This window comes from Saccopteryx leptura, chromosome 13 (genome assembly GCF_036850995.1).
Source record: "Saccopteryx leptura isolate mSacLep1 chromosome 13, mSacLep1_pri_phased_curated, whole genome shotgun sequence".
NCBI lineage: Eukaryota > Metazoa > Chordata > Mammalia > Chiroptera > Emballonuridae > Saccopteryx > Saccopteryx leptura.
Genome location: NC_089515.1, coordinates 30729438 through 30751180, shown reverse-complemented (window position 1 = coordinate 30751180; position 21743 = coordinate 30729438). Strand labels below are relative to the sequence as shown.

At 46.1% G+C, this 21743-nt stretch overlaps 2 non-coding genes across 2 annotated transcripts; both read left to right on the top strand.

Annotated features, from left to right (window-relative positions):
• Positions 1–435: 435 nt before the first annotated feature.
• On the top strand, positions 436–511 carry TRNAD-GUC (transfer RNA aspartic acid (anticodon GUC)). The gene has a single exon. It is a non-coding gene; the product is annotated as a tRNA-Asp (tRNA).
• Positions 512–20319: 19808 nt separating this feature from the next.
• Positions 20320–20426, top strand: LOC136385107 (U6 spliceosomal RNA). The gene has a single exon (XR_010747719.1). It is a non-coding gene; the product is annotated as a U6 spliceosomal RNA (small nuclear RNA).
• Positions 20427–21743: the final 1317 nt, after the last annotated feature.

Sequence of the window (21743 nt, the reverse complement as noted above, 5' to 3'; positions counted from 1 at the left end):
TTGTTTGTTTTTGGTTTTTGTTTGCTTCTCTCTAGCTTCCTTTTGCATTTCTGCCTCCTAAAACATTTTCTTCCTTCTTTTTTATTTTCAAGATTTTATTTGTTGATTTTAGAGAGAAGGTAGAGACAGAAATGCAGGGGAAGGAACGGGAAGCATCAACTCATAGTAGTTGCTTCTCGTATGTGCTTTGACCAGGCAAGCCCGGGGTTTCACACCAGCGAGCTCAGTGTTCCAATGCTCTTCCCGCTGCATCACCGCAGGTCAGGCCCTAGAACATTTTTATGGCTCATTTCTCCTGAAGTCTCCAGTCTCTCGCCTCCTTGCCCATCTTTCTCTGATTCCATCTTCCATTTTTACTAGTTTCTCCCATGCCTGCTCACCTTTGCTTGCTCCGGGAAAGTAAAAACTTGTCTTTATTAAAAATTTGCCTCGTGGGCCCTGGCCGGTTGGCTCAGCGGTAGAGCGTCAGCCTGTCGTGCGGGGGACCCGGGTTCGATTCCCGGCCAGGGCACATAGGAGAAGCGCCCATTTGCTTCTCCATCCCCCCCTTCCTTCCTCTCTGTCTCTCTCTTCCCCTCCCGCAGCCAAGGCTCCATTGGAGCAAAGATGGCCCGGGCGCTGGGGATGGCTCCTTGGCCTCTGCCCCAGGCGCTAGAGTGGCTCTGGTCGAGGCAGAGCGACCCCCCGGAGGGGCAGAGCATCACCCCCTGGTGGGCAGAGCTTCGCCCCTGGTGGGCGTGCCGGGTGGATCCTGGTCAGGCACATGCGGGAGTCTGTTTGACTGTCTCTCCCCATTTCCGGCTTCAGAAAAATATAAAACAAACAAACAAACAAAAAAATTTGCCTTGTTGTAACCCAGTCCAGCCCTAAGCTCTAAGTTGCTACAGCCATGGGGTGGGGGGGTCTGTAAAGTGTTTGGCAAAGCAAAGATAAGCTCACTTTCTGAGGATTTCTGCCTCGAGATTGTTAATGAGTAACTTGTTCTCCTGACTCCATATGCATAGGTCTCACAGAGTTGCAATCACAGTTTATGTACATATAAATTTGTTTTCTACTTTTTTATTTGATGTTGTTTCATAAGTGGATTTTTCATTATGAGTCTTATCCTTAAAAACTATATAATTTCATCATGTAGAAATGACATAATTGGCGGTCATTTATTTCTCTAGTAGTGCTGAACATCTAAGACATTTCCGGACGAGCCCTGGATCCTCGAGGACACCGGCATTGCCCAGGATGATGGCAGCACCGAGGATGGCTGAGAGTTACAGGGAAAGTCCTCGAGAAACCTGATGCCCAGTGAGGACACTCCCATCATCACTCCCACCATGAGACTAAACGAGCAAGAAGAAACTGGAAGAATTATTGAAATGCATCACTTAGAAATCCAACGCCTAGCCCTGGCCGGTTGGCTCAGCGTTAGAGCGTCGGCCTGGCGTGCAAGGGGTCCCGGGTTTGATTCTCGGCCAGGGCACACAGGAGAAGCGCCCATCTGCTTCTCCACCCCTCCCCCCCTCCTTCCTCTCTATCTCTCTCTTCCCCTCCTGCAGCCAAGGCTCCATTGGAGCAAAGATGGCCCGGGCGCTGGGGATGGCTCCTTGGCCTCTGCCCCAGGCACTAGAGTGGCTCTGGTCACAGCAGAGTGACACCCCGGAGGGGCAGAGCATCGCCCCCTGGTGGGCGTGCCGGGTGGATCCCGGTCGGGCGCATGCGGGAGTCTGTCTGACTGTCTCTCCCCGTTTCCAGCTTCGGAAAAATACAAAAAAAAAAAAAGGAAATCCAACGCCTCAGAGACCAGATCCAAGAACAAGAGCAGGTCTCAGCGTTCCACCCATGGCAGGAATTCAGCTTTCGTTCTTCTCAGGTCAGAAGTGGACTTTGAGGTGCAAACGAATGACCCCTCTGGAGCCATCTCCAGCTACACTGGAAGAAGCACTGTGCATCTGTCCCCAGACCGACTCTGGACTGCAGTCCCTGCAGCACTGACCAAACCAGCCTTGCTTCTGCCCTGGAGAACTTGGGACATGGTCAGAAACATACACAAAAGGCATTTCCACTCTTTTACTGGTGAAATTTGTCATGAAATATTTTTATTTTTTTTAATTTTATTTATTTATTTTTTTGCATTTTTCTGAAGCTGGAAACAGGGAGAGACAGACAGACTCCCGCATGCTCCCGACCGGGATCCACCCGGCACGCCCACCATGGGGCGACGCTCTGCCCACCAGGGGGCGATGCTCTGCCCATCCTGGGCGTCGCCATGTTGCGCCCAGAGCCACTCTAGCGCCTGAGGCAGAGGCCACAGAGCCATCCTCAGCGCCCGGGCCATCTTTGCTCCAATGGAGCCTTGGCTGCGGGAGAGGAAGAGAGAGACAGAGAGGAAGGCGCGGCGGAGGGGTGGAGAAGCAAATGGGCGCTTCTCCTGTGTGCCCTGGCCGGGAATCGAACCCGGGTCCTCCGCATGCTAGGCCAACGCCCTACCGCTGAGCCAATCGGCCAGGGCCCTGTCATGAAATATTTTTAAAACAAAACTCTCTTTCTACCAAATTATTTTCTGAAAGTAAAGTCCTGGGAATATGCAGAAAAGGAAAACAGTAGGATATATTTTTATTACCCTTGATATATGTATATTGTTAAATGTAATGCAATACAGTTCTACCAGTTTACGATGCTTCAGTAATGAATATTTCTCCACAGCCTCACTTGTGTTGAATTTTGTATTTTCAAAAAAGTGTTCCAAATTTGTAGATTCAAATTGTGCTTTGTTATTATTTCCATTTTCAAGTCCTTGATTATAAGGATGGTTGAAAAGGTTGTCACTTGGAAATAAAATGTGTATTTTCTCTTGTATATAGCCTGTGTCTTTGTCTATTTGTAATTGACTTCCTGATGCTCTTATTAGCTCACTTCATAGCAGGCAGATGTTAATCCTCTATCGTATTTGCTGTAACTATTTCCTCCAGTCTCTTTCTTCTGTATACATTGTGTATGTAGATATTCATTATTTTTACTATGTCCTAGAAGTTCAATTTTTCCTTTATGATCTATTGATTTATGTTAGAAGTAGTAAAAGATAGTGATGAGTATATGAATTCAAATTCCACCATTTCCAGTCTTGCTCTGCCAGTCGGATGATGGAACAGATTACATAGCTCCTCTAAGCCCTCTTCCCACTGTAGAGGCCTGATAGAACTGAGGTCACCTGACCAGGTGGTGGCGCAGTAGATAGAGCATCCGACTGAAATGCAGAGGACCCAGGTTCAAGACCCTGAGGTCGCCAGCTTGAGCGTGGGCTCATCTGGTTTGAGCAAAAGCTCACCAGCTTGGACCCAAGGTCGCTGGCTCAAGCAAGGGGTTACTCAGTCTGCTGAAGGCCCGCGGTCAAGGCACATATGAGAAAGCAATCAATGAACAACTAAGGTGTCACAATGAAAAACGGATGATTGATGCTTCTCATCTCTCTCTCCGTTCCTGTCTATCTGTCCCTGTCTATCTATCCCTCTCTCTGACTCTTTCTGTCCCTGTAAAAAAAACAAAAGAGACAAAAAAAGAACTGAGGTCACAGGGCTTTATGAGAATTAAATGAGATCATGCAAAAAATGCATCTGGTACACACCAGTTGGTAAAGGTAGTTCATTATTGTTATCATTATTCTTTTATTCCTTCAATAATTAGAAAAATGATTATTTTACTGTACCTGTAAGAAATGACTGTTATTTTCATCAGCAGCTTTGTCTTAATTCTCAATAATCCATACATAGCTTATTTTGATGACTGTACAAAGGGGGAGTGTGAAGTAAGAAAGGGAGTTGACTCCAAACACCAGGCCACATCCATCAGGGAGCCTCATGGGGGCAAAGGGGAAGGGGAACATTCTTATGGGAGAAGAAGAGCTTATTTAAGCCAGAGAGGTAAGTTAATAACTAGGTTGTCCAAATTAACACCTGCCAATAAACAGGAATCCAAATGGCAGGGCCCTGGCCAGTTGGCTCAGCGGTGGAGCGTCGGCCTGGCGTGCGGGGGACCCGGGTTCGATTCTCGGCCAGGGCACATGGTGCAGAGGGTAAAGTGTCGACCTAGAATGCTGAGGTCGCTGGTTCAAAACCCTCGGCTTGCCCAGTCAAGGCACATAAGAGAAACAACTACTACGAGTTGATGCTTCCTGCTCTTCCTCCCCCACCCTTTCTCTCCTTCTCTCCTCTATCTAAAAATCAATAAATAAAATATTTAAAGAGAGAGAGAGAGAGAGAGAGAGGTCTTAAGATGCCAAGAAATGGAGCTATGTTTTCAACTGTCTTTGAAGCTCAGGGGATAAACACTGTAGTTGATGGCATGCAACAGGTTGGAGTATCCTGGTAACTCCTTCCCCCTTTGTTTAAGGATAGGATTCCAAACTGTTACATAGGAGTAAGGAAGAACGAGAAATAGGACAGCCCTTGAAGGAACAAAACCTAGCTTTGAACCATCTCAGTCGCTGAAATTGGATTAGGGCAATTCTGGACTGGTAATGCCCCTAGGCTTGCCTCTCTGGAGGAAAACAACATTATCCTAAGTCTCAAAATATTTCTATATTATTTCAGGTACAAGATACGCTATTCAATAAAAAAAACAACAACACTGAGCTGACAAGACAACATGAATAAAAGCTAAAAGAAAACACAGACGTAGAAACAACCCCACAGAATCTAGATAATAGAATCATCAGATTTAGTTCTTCATGAATATGATTAATATGACTAAATATGGTTCACATGGTTAATAGGCTTAATATGGTTAAATATTGAAAGTGTGGGCTGAACACTGTAAACTAGAAAAAAAGAACCAGTGGAAAATCTATATCACAAAAGTATAACAGCCAACCCAAAGAGATACTACTTTGTACCCATTAGAACGGTTATTAACGCCTGACCTGTGGTGGTGCAGGGGATAAAGTGTCGAGCTGGAACGCTGAGGTTGCTGGTTCGCGCACTTGTCTGGTTAAGGCACCTATGAGAGTTGATGCTTCCTGCTCCTCCCCCCTTTCTCTCTCTGTCTCACTCTCACTCTCCTCTCTAAAATGAATAAATTAAAAAAAAATTTTTTTAAAGAATGGTTATTAACAAAACACAGAAAACAAGTGTTGGCAAAGATGTGGAGAAATTAGAACCATTACGTATTACTAATGAGAATATAAAATGATGTGGCCACTGTGGAATACAGTACGGTGATTTTTCAAAAAATTAAACAGAATTTTCATATGATCCAGCAATTCCAGTTCTGGGCATATACACACAAAAGAATCAAAAGCAGGGACCTAAGCAGATGCTTTTACACCAGTGTTCATATCAGCATCATTAACAATAACCAAAAGGTAGAAACAACCCATGTGTTCATTGACAGGTGAGCAGATAAACAAAATGTTATATGTACCCACAATGGTATATGATTCAACTTTAATAAAGAAGCATGGTCCTGGCTGGGTAGCTCAGCTGGTTAGAGCATTGTCCCGATATGCAAAGGTTGCAGGTTTGATATCCGGTTCAGGGCACATACAAGAATCAACCAATGAATACATAAAAAGTGGAACAAATTGATGTTATGCATATTTTTCACAATAAAAAAGGTATAATAACAAAAGCTTTAAACTCAGTGGATAGGTTTGAAGCTGAATTAACCAGTGGACAGATGATGGGTCAAAAGAAAATTTCCAGAAAGAATCACAAAGAAACAGAAGTTATTTCTGTTATATCATTACAGAATGACATAGAATGACACAGAATTGTGCTCTAGTCCCTAGCACTGATTTTACTAGGGCTTTTCTGGGGCTTCCCCTTTTAGAGAAGTTAGATGTAACATGAGCTAGGTTAAGTACTCACCCAGAGGTAAAGGGATGCAGCTTTGAGAGAGGCACCTGTGTACATTGGTTCATTTAACTCTCTCAACAATTCTAAAAGGTGGGAGTTGTAAAAGTGCTTCATTTTACAGGACAGGTACTGAAGACAAGTGACTGTCCCAAGACCACACACCCCAAACTCAAGATTCAACATAGGCAATTCAGCTCTGAGTCTGTGTTCTACTATACCAGACTGCCCCTCAAATGTTTATTCATTCATTCACTTAGGAAATGATTCTTGTGTACCTATTACAAGTTAAAACTGTTCTAGGAGTTAGTGGTACAGTGGTGAACAAAGTAGACAGAATACTTGGCTGCAAGGAGCTTGCATTCTAGGTGTGGGAGACATACATGAGCAAATAATCAAAATGAAAAGCGAAAGAGATTGATGGCGTGTGTGTGTGCACGGAGTGCTTAGGAAATATAGCCCTGATAAGTTGACATTTGAGCAGAAGGAAATGAGGGTGTGGACCTTGTGGGTATTGAGGGGAAAACTTGGGGGAACAGAAGAATAGCAAATGCAAAAACTCTAGGAGGTAGATTGCTTGAAATGTTTGAGAAATTGATGGAGAGAAGTATGAGTAGGATTGGAAGAGGGAATAGAAATGGATGGGAATAAAGTCAAAGATGTGGTGGACAGGACAGGGAAACAGATTCCATAAGGTCTTGTAGACCATATGTAGTGGTATCCTCTTGCTGCTGTGACAAAGAAACCACAAACCTCATGGCTCAAGACAATACAAATGTATCATCGTAACAGTTCTGAAGGTCAGAAGTCTGAAATAAACTTTAAAAGGCTAAAATCAAGGTGTTAGCAGAGCTGTATTCCTTCTGGAAACTGCAGGGGAAAATTAGTTCATTTTTTTATCTTTTAGAGGCTATCTGTATTCCTTGATCCATGGATCCTTCCGCTATATTGAAAGCCAGCATTGTGGCATCTTCAAATCTCTCCCACTCCCCCCCACACACACACACACACCACCTCTGCCTCTACTGTGACTTTTTTTTCCGATTCCTTCTCTCTCCTATAAGAACACCTCTAGTTACATTGGCCCACCGGACAATCTAAGATCATCTCCCATCTCAAGATCCCTAACTTAATCATACCTGCAATGTCCTTCTTTCCTTGTAACTAACATATTCACAGGTTCTGGGAATTATTATACGGACATCTTTGGGGGGCTATTAGTCTTTTTAAATATAAATGCTCTTGTTCTTTTTTATTTAAAAAAATTCCCATTGATTTGACAGATGTAGAGAAGAGGGCAGAGGGAGAAAAAGAGAGAGAGAGAGAGAGAGAGAGAGGGAGAGAAGCATCAACTCATTGTTCCATTGTTATACACTTATTAATTGCTTCTCATATGTGTCCTGACTGGGGATTGAACATGCGACTTTGCTGTGCCAGACGATGCTTTGTCCATGGAGCCAGGGCTGTGAAGCTATTATTTTGACTACCACACCATGGAGAGAACTTGGGACTTGACTCTGAGTAGGAAGCTATCAGAGGGTTCTGAGCAGAGAAGTACTGCATTTGAGTTCATTTACTCTGAAATTTTTCAAAAGAACTAACTAAGCATCACAAGCACCAGATACTTTGTTAGAATATTCTGTGAATACAGAAGGCTGGCAAATCTCCACGAACTCCCACCTAGTCACCAGCCCACTCTCCATGCTTCGGTGTCGGAGTTTAGAAGCACAACGAACAGGGGGTGGGAAAAGAAAACAGCACCACGGTTCTCTCCAGTGTCTCCTCTTCTCCCCAGACCCGGTTTGCTGTTAATAACTTTCCATTTCAATATGCATCTCACTGTACACATACACAAAACAAAGCCTTCGTGTAACAAAGAGAGATGAAGAAATTGAACTGTGACAGATCTGCTGGAGAAGTAGAAACTGAATAGGTTTCTTTTGTTCGTGACCTAGTGCTGCTTTAAAAGTACTTCCTCGAGTTTTGTAGCAAAAAGAAGAAATTAAAGAGACTGTTCAGGTGTAAACATTGTATGTATAAAAAGGTGCACGTAAGAGTGCTTGAATTTGCTTCATAACACCTGGATGCAAAAAATATCGCATTTCTTTATTTTTTATACTTTTTTTTTGTTTGTTTTTTTTGTATTTTTCCGAAGTTAGAAGCAGGGAGGCAGTCAGATAGACTCCCACATGCGCCCGACCGGGATCCACCCGGCATGCCCACCAGGGGGCGATGCTTTGCCCCTCTGGGGCGTCGCTCTGTTGCGTCCAGAGCCATTCTAGCTCCTGAGGCAGAGGCCACAGAGCCATCCCCAGCACCCAGGCCATCTTTGCTCCAATGGAGCCTTGGCTGCGGGAGGGGAAGAGAGAGACAGAGAGGAAGGAGAGGGGGAGGGTAGAGAAGCAAATGGGCGCCTCTCCTGTGTGCCCTGGTCGGGAATCAAACCGGGACTCTTGCACGCCAGGCTGACGCTCTACCGCTGAGCCAACCAGCCAGGGCTCTTTATTTTTAAAATCAAATTAAACTAACTCAATCCCTCACTCTCTCCCATGTTGATAGAAATTCACCCTCAATCACTTTGGGAGGCCTCTATGCCCTCAAGAGCCTAGGGGACTTATAGGCACCATCAGAGACATTTCCCTGCCTGTATCATGGCTTCTAGTCCAGGCAACTGTGGTCTGTTCAGGAATGGGCCACTTTAGCCCTGGCTGGGTAGCTCATTTGGTTAGAGCATCATTCCAACACACCAAGGTTACAGGTTCAATCCAAGGTCAGGGCACATACAAGAATCAATCAATGAGTGCATAACTAAGTGGAACAACAAACTAATGATTCTATTTCTCTTTCCCTATCTCTCTAAAATCAATCAATAAAAAAAATAAAAGGAAAAAGAAACAGAGAAAAGAAAGGGTCAGTTCATTGGTGATATCCATCCCTTCCAACCAACCTTTCCTGTGGTTCCCTAATCTGGGGTACCCAGGCAGCTCCATGGCTAGCTACCACATCAGTTATCCATTGCTACTGCAGAACAAACCACCCAACAGGTAATGGCTTGGGCAACTTTTGTCTTCCTCATGCTCCTGTGGGCCAGGAATTTTGGCAGAAGTGAGGCCAAGCCATCTCTGTGTCTCATGGTAAATTCTGGGCTCACTCCTGTGGCTATAGGCAACTGTGGCTGAGCTGAGCTTGGAGATCCCAAAAGGCTGTTGCCATTTTCAGTTGAGACACCTCGATTCTCTCTCTAGTAGGATGGCCTAGACCTCTTTTTTTTTTTTTTTTTTTTGTATTTTTCTGAAGCTGGAAACGGGGAGAGACAGTCAGACAGACTCCCACATGCGCCCGACCGGGATCCACCCGGCACGCCCACCAGGGGTGATGCTCTGCCCACCAGGGGGCGATGCTCTGCCCCTCCGGGGTGTCGCTCTGCCTCGACCAGAGCCACTCTAGTGCCTGGGGCAGAGGCCAAGGAGCCATCCCCAGCGCCCGGGCCATCTTTGCTCCAATGGAGCCTTGGCTGCGGGAGGGGAAGAGAGAGACAGAGAGGAAGGAGGGGGTGGGGGGTGGAGAAGCAAACGGGCGCTTCTCCTATGTGCCCTGGCCGGGAATCGAACCCGGGTCCCCCGCACACCAGGCCGACGCTCTACCGCTGAGCCAACCGGCCAGGGCGGCCTAGACCTCTTTACAGGCAGCTCGGATATATAAGCAAAAGCAGAAGCTGCGAGACTTTTCCAGGCCTGTGCTCAGAAGTTCCTGCTCTTTACTTCCACTCCATTCTGCTGGTCAAAGTAAGTCATAAGCCCAGCCAAGAAGAGTCCCAGGTCAGGGACATAGACTCTACTTGAAAAGAGAGTAGCATAGTCAATTGCCAAAGGTTGTGGCCATACAGAGTGTGATACATTGAAGACCATCTTTAACATTCTACCACAGCCCTCTCCCGAGATTCAGTCACCCCTCTAACCTGTCAGTGTCTAGAATCCCCTCAAAGAGGGGCTTTACAACCTCCACCCTCTGGGATGAACCAGTTTAACTCTCTGGACCTACAAGCCCTTCCAAAGACCTAGCTGAGGTGACAGTCCTTCCTCTAGAACACAAGCACGCACAGGCACGCACACACGCACGCACGCCCTCTTAACTGCTTCTCCAACCTTGAAACAGGCTCAGAACAGAAGAATAAAGTCTTCTTTGCCCAAAGGAGAGGGAAAGAGAGGAAGACTGATAAAACCACCATGGGGGGCTGCATTCCTTGCCAGACCTAACACGGTGTTGGTCACTGGGCTCACCTCGCCTGTCTCTTGGAGCCCAAAGGAAACGTAGCAGTCACGCTAACACTGACAAGCAACCTGAAGGGCGATAACCATCTTTATCGGTCCCAGACTGCAGTCCGACTTCCCTCAGAAGATTTTCGTGACAGACAGGCTGCTTGTTAAAGAAGTTGCAGAACTTAAAGCTGATTTATCTCATACGCGTAAAGTACATTTTCCTGATCCAAATGAACCTCACTGCTTTCAGCTAACTGTCTCTCTCTTCCCCTCCTGCAGCCGAGGCTCCATTGGAACAAAGTTGGCCCGGGCGCTGAGGATGGCTCCTTGGCCTCTGCCCCAGGCACTAGAGTGGCTCTGGTTGCAACAGAGTGATGCCCCAGATGAGCAGAGCATCGTCCCCTGGTGGGCGTGCCAGGTGGATCCTGGTCTGACTGCCTCCCCGTTTCCAACTTCAGAAAATATTTTCACAATTGCCCATGGTAGTTGGAGAATTCAACATAATACAGCAAGAAAATGTGTTTTGGATTCTAAAGACTTGTCTGCTTACCTTAACATGTTTACTTTTTGAAATTGTATTGTATAAGCTATTGATGAAATTCTTGAGAAGTTTTAATGAGTGCAAAATTGCAGATAGAACTTGCTTCTCCTCTTCATAAATAAAATCAATTCCCTGCACAAATGATGCTAATGATGTGTTCAGTGCAACTTCTAGACTGGCAATAAGAAACTTGCCATATAGGCTGACCAGGCAGTGGCACAGTGGATAGAGAGTTGACCTGGGATGCTGAAGACCCAGGTTCCAAACCCCAAGGTCACTGGTTTGAGCACAGGCTCAACAGCTTGAGCATGGGGTCACCGGCTTGAGCATGGGATCATAGACATGACTCCATGGTCGCTGGCTGGAAGCCCAAGGTCGCTGGCTTGAGCCCAAGGTTGCTGGTTTGAGCCTAAAGTCACTGGCTTGAGCAAGGGGTCACTGGCTCTGCTGTAGCGCCCCCTGTAGCATCCCTGATCAAGGCACAGATGAGAAAGAAATCAATAAACAACTAAGGTGCCACAATGAAGAAGAATTGATGCTTCTCATCTCTTTCCCTCTCTCTTTCTCTCTTTCTCTCTCTCTCTCTCGTGTACACTAAAGAAAAAAGAAAAAGAAACCTGCCACAAACTGTGATTGGATACAAATTCTTTTAGTTTCTTCCTCAGGTGTTGGCTCTGCCTAGATGTTGCAAAGCTTCCCAGAACCCATGCAATCATTTAATGTAAATCTCTTGGTGAAAAGCTGATTTTATTTAATGTGAGTATATTTTGGGACAGATATGTAATTTGTACAATTGAATGCCTTAATTATTTTTTCTATTCTCATTTATTTTGTATTTTCATTGTCTAGAGCAGACAGAAAGATGTCAGATGGGAACATTTGAGATCGTGCTCCCTAGCACATCACCAGTTTAGCTCAAATAAACTCTTATAAACATTAAAAAAAATTGCGGCCTGACCTGTGGTGGTGCAGTGGATAAAGCGTCAACCTAGACTGCTGAGGTCGCCGGTTCGAAACCCTGGGCTTGCCCAGTCAAGGCACATATGCTTTCTGCTCCTCCCCCACTTCTCTCTCTCTCTCCCTCTCCCTCCCTCTCTCTCTCTCTCTCTCTCTCTCTCTCTCTCTCTCTCTCCTCTAAAATGAATTTAAAAAAATTGCCCTGGCTGGTTGGCTCACTAGTAGAGCATTGGCCTGGTGTGTGGATGTCCTGGGTTTGATTCCTGGTCAGGGCACACAGGAGAAGCGCCCATCTGCTTCTTTACCCCTCCTCCTCTCATTTCTCTCTCTCTCCTCTTCCCCTCCTGCAGCTATGGCTCAATTAGAGCGAGTTGGCCCTGGACACCAATGATGGATCCATGGTCTCTGCCTCAGGCACTAAAAAATTGCTCTTGTCGCAGAGCAAGGGCTCCAGATGGGCAGAGTGTCACCCCCTAGTGGGATTGCTGGATGGATCCCGGTCAAAGTGCATTGAGAGTTTGTCTCTACCTCCCCTCCTTTCACAGAACTAAAAAAAAATAGAGCTCTGGCTAAGTATTGGGTTGGGGAATAAGTTCATAGCGTTTTTATATTTTCTTTTATTTTACAACGATTTGTTTGCTGTTTGGCAAAGCGTAAGTATTCATTCGATAAAACTCTTTCTGCTCTACAAAACTATATTAATTGTATTTTTGAGTTATTTAATTTTTTATTAGTTTTGAGGTTTAGAAATGGAATACCCAGGAGGCAAAAATCAACATTTTCGACACCTGCTCTTCTTTGCTTTTCATTGAGGTCAAAAAGCTGCCGAAGCAGCCCGGGACATTTGCGACGTGTATGGAGAAGGTGTCACAAGGCGAGTCTACAGCATGGAAATGGTTTGCAAAGTTCAAAAATGGCGACTTTGACGTCGATGACACGTGCCACAGCGGAAGGCCTTCTGAATTTGATGAAGAACTGGGAAATGCTCGAAAAGAATGCCACGGTCAACAAGGAGCTCTACGTTGCCCAGCTACACCGCGTGAATGAGGCTATTCGACTGAAAAGACCTGATTGACATGGTCAAACCATACTCCTTCACGACAATGCCAGGCCCCATGTTGCACAAGTCGTCAAAGCCACACTCCAAGAGCTCGAATGGGAGGTCCCTCAGCATCCGCCCTATTCTCCGGACCTTGCACCAACCGATTACCATCTTTTCTGCTCCCTGTCAAACCATATGAAGGGCATTACCTTCGATAACAAAGAGGTCCTTAAAAACTGGCTCAACAACTTCTTTAACACCAGACCAGGCGATTTTTGGCGGAACGGCATCAACAAAATTGGTCGAGAGGTGGAAAGAGGTTGTAAACAGCAACGGCAAATATATAATTGATTAACTTATTGATATAATTATTGTTTTCTGTTTAAATAAAAGTCTTCGGTAAAAACGCTATGAACTTATTCCCCAACCCAATAGCTCCATTGGTTAGAGCGTTGTCCCAATATGCCAAGGTTGCAGGTTCAATTCCTAGTCAGGGCACATACAAGAATCAACCAATGAATGTATAAATAAGTGGGACAACAAACTGATGTCTCTCTCTCTCTCTCTCTCTCTCTCTCTCTCTCCTCCTTTTCCCTTCTCTCTAAAATCAATCAGTAAATTAAAAAAAAAATTTAAGGTGGTGGTACAATGGATAGGGTGTCAAAATCCCGAGGTTACTGGCTTGAGCACAGGTTCATGGACTTGAGCATAGGCTTGCCAGCTTGAGCATGGGATCATCACCATGACCCCAAGGTCACTGGCTTGAGCAAGGAGTTACCAGCTCTGCTTGAGCTCCCCAGTCAAGGCACATATGAGTAGCAATCAATGAACAATTAAAAGTGACACAACTACAAGTTGAAGTTTTTCATCCCTCTCTCTTCCTGTCTCTCTCTTGAGAAACAAACAAACAAACAAAAACAGATGATGTAAATGGGTGGCAGTTCCCACTGGTTTCTATTATAGATCAGTGATTTTCAACTGGTGTAGAGCAGCACACTGATGTGCTTCAAGAACTTTCATAACATGCGATATCTGACTAGTATTTAGTCAGAGGCACTGACCTCTTTTTCCTTAGATTGTCAAATTAAAAAATAGTCAAATACAGCCCTGGCCGGTTGGCTCAGCGGTAGAGCATCGGCCTGGCGTGCAGAAGTCCCGGGTTCGATTCCCGGCCAGGGCACACAGGAGAAGCGCCCATCTGCTTCTCCACCCTTCCCCTCTCCTTCCTTTCTGTCTCTCTCTTCCCCTCCCGCAGCCGAGGCTCCATTGGAGCAAAGATGGTCCGGGCGCTGGGGATGGCTCCTTGGCCTCTGACCCAGGTGCTAGAGTGGCTCTGGTCGCAAGAGAGCGGTGCCCCGGAGGGGCAGAGCATTGCCCCCTGGTGGCAGAGCGTTGCCCCCTGGTGGGCATGCCGGGTGGATCCCGGTCGGGCGCATGCGGGAGTCTGTCTGACTGTCTCTCCCCGTTTCCAGCTTCAGAAAAATACAAAAAAAAAAAATAGTCAAATACAAAACAAACAAAACAACAACAACATAAAATTAAAAAAAAATGACAATAGTCAACACAACAATAGCTGTCTGGGTGTAAATGCCCTATCTTAAACCATAAATAAAAATAGTAAGGTTGCATCTGATTGGCTGACTTTCTTAATTTTTTAAAAATATTTTACTAATTGATTTTACAGAGAGAAGGAGAGCAAGAAGTATAGTTGCTTCATTTTAGTTGTTCACTGCTTGCTTGTTATATGTGCCTTGACAAAGCAAGCCCAGGGTTTTGAACTGGTGACCTCAGCATTCAAGGTCGACGCTCTATCCACTGTGCCACCACAGGCTGAATGGGTTGGTTAACTCTTGGTAACAGATACATTTATATACAGGTATAGGCACCTGATTTTTTAAAAATTCACTTTGGAGCAAAAAGGGTAGGTAATTATTATTATTATTTGTAAATCAATCAAAATAATACTTTTCTGCCAGGTCAGAAAAAAATCTATTTTTTTGATGTGTTGCAGAATTTTTGGAATTAGTTTGTGTGTGCCATGAGGTGAATAAGTTTGAAAATCACCGTTACAGGTCATTTTGCAGGGGGTTTTATCTGCTTCTAGTCAGCTCCCTCTCTTCTGTCGCAGGCTTTTCAGAAGGAAGACCTTTCTGATGCAGGCTAACCACTAGGTGGCACTGTGCACTGCTGGGCTAGTACTAGCATAACAGCCCTACTGAAGGCATTTAGTTCTATGGACAGATCACTTTCAGGCCTGTAAAATCATAATTCTCCTCCAAAATCCAGAAATTCAGGCAATTCTAAGAGCAATCTCATTTTTATCAGAAAGGAAAGAATTTTGGTTTGTGGATCAGAAAAGCCTTCCACTTTAAATATTTGCTGGAATTAGTCCCTTCCTAATTTGTCACTGTAAAGCTCGCCCAGCCTCTAGGCTTCTCAAGGTGCCCATCCGCAGGTGAACTGTGGACTATGCAGCTGAAGGACAAGTGTGTAGAGTGTGGGGTGCATAGAGCTTCTCATGTGACCCAAGAAAGAGTGAAAACCCCCCAAAAAGACCACGTCAAACACCGCAGCCCTTGCTGAACCTGTTGCTCATGAGCAACTTGGCAACAGAACAAGGAACTTGGAAGTAGAATCTCCAGACATAGCCCACAGAGGCACGTCTTTGAGAGTGTACAGAACAACAACTAAGTCGTCAAGCGACAGGCCCTGTCCCCGTCATCTCCTACCTCTCAGGCTCCACGCAGCACTCAGCTGGGAATCCCACCATGCCCAGTGAATCAGCATCATCCCTTCCCATCCAACCCTCTGAGAGTTGCATTGACAGTGCTGTCTGCCACCGACAACAGTAGCATCCTGAAAACAAGTCTTCCCATCTGGTTAATGAAGACCAGAATAAGAAGCAGAGAATCTTAGGCACACCTGGGTCCCTAGACTTGAAACCACCCTGAGGACTCTGTCTTTTCACCAGGAGAATCAACCCTTGGAGGGGAGATTCTTTGGGCAGGAGCTGGAATGACAGACTGGGGGGAACCTAGTGGAGAAGGGCGAGCTAGACTGTGATGCCTCAGAGAGATCATATCACTTGACACATGCTCCCAGGTCTCTGAAGTCACTGAATTCTCTGGTATGTCCTTCAGCAGCCTGTTGTCCAACCTGTCTGATAAATTCCAGAATGTAAAGCCACTGGAAGGTTCTGCTGCTCTCTACGCCTAACAGCAGAAGCCCAGCTTCACCTTAGGGCATCCTGGGCCTCCATCCAGGACCTCCAGGAGGTGGTCACCAAGGACCTCTAGAGCTAGATGTTGATCTTGAACAAATACCCATCCTTAACCATTCTGAAGATGACTACATGGTTGACAACATGAAAAGGTAGCACAGGCGACTGACTCCACTGCCCTCCTGAGCCTAGCTTCCTCTGAGCCAGTTCAGCACCCAGAGACATCCGATCAGAGATCTTGAGCACATGTGCCTGGCACAGGCAGACAGGACCTGAGCTGGCCTCAGGCTTTCACAGAGGATGTGCAGGAGGTATGGGCTGCCACCGATGAAGGTGGTGAGGAGGGGTCTGTGAGAGAACCGCATCAAGTTCTGTTAACTGGTCCCTTGAAGCAGTGCTTTTCCAGTTGTGGTTCCTAGACCTTCAGCATCAGCACCCCCTGGAACTTGTGAGCAATGCAAGCCCTCACATCTCCTTGAATGAGAGACTATTAGGATTGAGGACCCCCAGAAACGGTTTATTAAGTCTCTCAGTTGATTCTAATGCAAAAGTTTTCAAACTGCTTTACATGACATATAACTAAAGATCGTCTCCTCTCTATCCCAGGCGCCATCCTTGTGGCTATGTGTACAGCTTCAGCAAGCCTCTGAGGGGGATGCATAAAAGCATTCTCAGGCCCTGGCCGGTTTGCTCAGTGGTAGAGCGTCGGCCTGGCGTGCGGGGGACCCGGGTTCGATTCCTGACCAGGGCCCATAGGAGAAGTGCCCATTTGCTTCTCCACCCCCCCCTCCTTCCTCTCTGTCTCTCTCTTCCCCTCCCACAGCCAAGGTGGGCGTGCCGGGTGGATCTCGGTTGGGCGCATGCGGAAGTCTGTCTGACTATCTTCCCCGTTTCCAGCTTCAGAAAAATACAAAAAAAAAAAAAAGCATTCTCATTGTTTGGTTTTATATTTTCCCGTGTATAGAATGCTTCCCATGCTGGGCATCAGAAAGAACACACAATTAGCCATAGCCCTTGTTGTTCAAGATTGTTGTTATAAAAGCCAGCACATAATATTTGCTATAAAATAAAACATTATATCTATACAGTACTATTCACTTTGAATCTCATATATATAATATTGAATGAAAGAAGCCAGACACAAAAGATTACCTACTCTTGTGACTTCATATATATGAATAACAAGAAAGGGAAAAACTAATGAAGATAGAAGTCAAAGAAAGTTATCTTTGATGGGGTAGTACTGACTGAGAGGGGGAGGTATTGACTGATAGTAGGATGAAGGGGTGGCTGGGATGCTGGAACATGACCTAGGTGGTGGTCACATGGGTGCATAAGTATTTTTAAAAGTCATTATGTGCTAGCCTGACCAGGCCATGGCGCAGTGGATAGAGCATCAAGCTGAGACACAGAGTACCCAGGTTCCAAACCCAGAGGTCACTGGCTTGAGTGCAGGCTCATCCAGCTTAAGCATGGGCTCACCAGCTTGAACACCAGCTTGTCCGTCTGACCCTGGCTTGAGCGTGGGATCATAGACATGATCCTATGGTCACTGGCTTGAGCCCAAAGGTTGCTAGCTTGAAGCCCAAGTTCTCTGGCTTGAGCCCAAGGTCAGGTCACTGGTTTAAGCAAGGGGTCGCTCGCTCTGCTGGAGCCCCCCTACCCCTGTCAAGGCACATATGAGAAAGTAGTCAATGAACAACTAAAGTGCCACAATGAAGGCTTGATGCTTCGCATTTCTCTCCCTTACTGTCTGTCTGTCTCTATCAGTCCCTCACTCTGTCGGAAAAAAAAAAAAAGTCATTATGTGCTACACTTAAGAAAAGAAAGAAAAAGGAAGTTGCCCTGGCTGAGTAGCTCAGTTGGTTAGAGCATCAGCCTGACATGCCAAGGTTGTGGGTTCAATCCCAGATTAGGGCACATACAAGATTTGTGATCCAGCCCTGGCCAGTTGGCTCACTGGTAGAGTGTTGCCCAGCATGTGGATGTCCCAGGTTCAATTCCCAGTAAGGGCACACAGGAGAAGTGATCATCTGCTTCTCTACCCCTCCTCCTCCCCCTTTGCTCTCTCTCCCTCTCTCTCTTCTCTTCCTGCAGCCACAGCTCAGTGGATTCAAAGGCATCAGCCCAGGGTGCTGAGGATGGCTCCGTGGATCCTCTGCCTCAAGAACTAAAAATATCTCAGTTGCAAGCATGGCTCTAGATGAGCAGAGCATCAGCCCCAGACAGGGGTAACCAGGTGGCTCCCGGTCGGGATGCATGCAGGAGTCTTTCAATCTCCCCTCCTTTCACTTGGAAAAAGAAGAAAACAAATTATTTATTAAAATGAATTGTGATCTAATGAATGTATAGATAAGTAGAACAATACATTGATGCCTCTCGCTCTCTCTCTTTTCCCCCTTACTCTCTCTCTCTGAAATAAACAAACAAATAAATAAATAAGTACTTTTTGAAAAAAGACAAGAAAAAGGTAGTCTTCCTACTCAGATGGTTGGAAAGCAGAGTCCAAGGAGAGGGAGTGACGGGAGGTGGGACGTGTTGGCCTGTGCAGAGAGCAGCAGCACACCAGCTTGTTGAGAAAGAGTGTGGGTGAAGAGAACAAGCCGCAGACAGAAATGGAAGGTCTTTAATTCCGCTGGAAGAGATGGCAAACAGGAAACCCAACCATAATTGTTATCATATAAACAAAGCAATGCACACAGGAGGGAACCTAACTTCAACTCAGCTTGGCTGGAGGTAGGATGGGTGAAGTCAAGGAAGCTCCGGAAAAAAGCATGCAGACATGACTCAGCGTCTGATTCACCACTGGTTTTCTTTAAAGTTTTTTATTTATTGATTTTTGGTGGAAGGAGAGAAAGAAGGTGGGGTGGGGAGCAACAACTCATAGCATTTGCTTTCAGTATGTGCCTTGACTAGCCAAGCCTAATGTTTTGAACTGGCAACCTCAGCGTTCCAAGTGGAATGCTTTACCCACTGTGCCACTATTGGTTTTTTTTTTGTTTGTTTTTATTTATTTTTTGTATTTTTCTTAAGCTGGAAACGGGGACAGACAGTCAGACAGACTCCCTCATGCGCCCGACCAGGATCCACCCGGCACGCCCACCAGGGGCGACGCTCTGCCCACGAGGGGGCGATGCTCTGCCCCTCCGGGGCGTCGCTCTGCTGCGACCAGAGCCACTCTAGCGCCTGCGGCAGAGGCCAAGGAGCCATCCCCAGCGCCAGGGCCATCTTTGCTCCAATGGAGCCTTGGCTGCGGGAGGGGAAGAGAGAGACAGAGAGGAAGAAGGGGGGGTGGAGAAGCAAATGGGCGCTTCTCCTATGTGCCCTGGCCAGGAATCGAACCTGGGTCCCCCGCACGCCAGGCCGACGCTCTACCGCTGAGCCAACCGGCCAGGGCCACCACTATTGGTTTTCATTGGCATAAATCCCCAGGAAATGATTGTGAAGTTTCCTATTAAAGGAAATCCAGAAATCTAGAAAGTGTAATCTAAGATTCATCAAGGAGCAACAAAGGGGTTAATGAAGCAGTGTAAAGCTGTCTGGCCCAGGAGGGAAGGAGCCACGCAGGAGAGTGGGGCTTGGTGCCCTGAGAGTGTTATCCACTGGTCCTTGGGCATCGAAGCAGCAGAAATGTAAAGGCTTGGCATCAGCCTTGAATTTCTCAAAATTTTTTTTTTACAGGGACAGAGAGAGAGTCAGAGAGAGGGATATATAGAGACAGACAGACAGGAATGGAGAGAGATGAGAAACATCAATCATCAGTTTTTCATTGCGACACTTTAGTTGTTCATTGATTGCTTTCTCATAATGTGCCATGACCGTGGGCCTTCAGCAGACTGAGTAACCCCTTGCTCGAGCCAGTGACCTTGGGTCCAAGCTAGTGAGCTTTTTGCTCAAGCCAGATGAGCCTGCGCTCAAGCTGGCAACCTCGGGGTCTCGAACCTGGGTCCTTCTGCATCCCAGTCCGATGCTCTATCCACTGCGCCACCACCTGGTCAGGCGAATCTCTCAAAGTTTAAACTCTTACCAAGATTTGTATAGTTTTCTTAATGTGGGGTTTCTTACAGAGTGGATCAAAACCTTTGAATACACTATTTATAAAAACCTATTTTTAAAAAGATAGAGAAAAAAAAAGCAAACACTCAAGATGAGGGTTTAGCTGGAAAGGAAGGCAGGAAACAGCTATAAAAATGAAAAGAAGATAAAGAAGAAAAAAGAGCGGAGGGGAAGAAGTAGAATAAATGCAAAGGGTAGTCATTTATATAATCAGGAGTCCCTAAAGAAAATCAAGCAAGGGGGAGACTTGACTTGGGGTGAACACATAATACAATATACAAATGATGTATTATAGAATTGCACACCTGAAACCTATATAACTTTATTAACCAATGTCACCCCAATAACTTTACTAAAAAGTGTTTTAAAAGAAAACAGAGCAATGGGACAGAACTAACATTTAAGTGCTCGCTTCGGTGGCACATATGCTAAAATTGGGACAACACAGAGAAGACCAGCATAACCTCTGCATAAGGATGACACGCAAATTCATGAAACACTCCACATTTTTTTTTTTTTTTTGTATTTTTCTGAAGCTGGAAATGGGGAGAGACAGTCAGACAGACTCCCGCATGCGCCCGACCAGGATCCACCTGGCACGCCCACCAGGGGGCAATGCTCTGCCCACCAGGGGGCAATGCTCTGCCCCTCCGGGGCGTCGCTCTGATGCGACCAGAGCCACTCTAGCGCCTGGGGCAGAGGCCAAGGAGCCATCCCCAGCGCCTGGGCTATCTTTGCTCCAATGGAGCCTTGGCTGCGGGAGGAGAAGAGAGAGACAGAGAGGAAGGAGGGGTGGGGGTGGAGAAGCAAATGGGTGCTTCTTCTATGTGCCCTGGCCGGGAATCGAACCCAGGTCCCCCGCATGCCAGGCCGACGCTCTACCGCTGAGCCAACCGGCCAGGGCCCCACATTTTTTTTTAAAAAGGGAACTAGCATTTAAAACTACAACTGAAGAAACATTTTCAGAAATGACTGAAGACCTGAACCTACATATTGAAAAAAACCTACCAAGTACCTGAGAAAAGTAGGCTGAAACGACTAAATCTGAGACATATCTGGGCAAAACGATCAGATTTGAAAGATAAAGAAAAAAATCCTGACAGACTCCAGGCAAAGAAGGACTTATAATTTGTAAATGCAAAAGAGTAAGCACAGCAGCATCACACTTCTCAAAAGCAACATATAAAGTGAGGCAAAAAGGGGGAAGCATTTTCTAAACACTGACTGAAAAAGTGTAATCCAAGGCAGCCTATTTTTCAAGTATCAACAACAACAAAAAACACACACAACATTTTCAGCATGTGGTAGTTAAGGCCTTTCTTTTTTTAGAAAAAGAATTGTTTGGCCCTGGCCGGTTGGCTCAGCGGTAGAGCGTCGGCCTGGCGTGCAGGAGTCCCGGGTTCGATTCCTGGCCAGGGCACACAAGAGAGGCGCCCATTTGCTTCTCCACCCCTCTCCCTCTCCTTCCTCTCTGTCTCTCTCTTCCCCTCCCGCAGCGAGGTTCCATTGGAGCAAAGATGGCCCGGGCACTGGGGATGGCTCTGTGGCCTCTGCCTCAGGCGATAGAATGGCTCTGGACTCAACAGAGCGACGCCCCAGATGGGCAAAGCATCGCCCCCTGGTGGGCATGCAGGAGTCTGTCCGACTGCCTCCCCGTTTCCAGCTTCGGAAAAAATGAAAGAAAAAAAAAAAAGAATTGTTTATTGATTGATCTTTATAGAGAGAGAGAAGAAGGAGGGAAAGAAGGAGAGAGAGACAGACATTTTGTTGTTCCACTTATTTATGCATTCATTGGTTGATTTTTGTATGTGCCCTAACCGGGGATTGA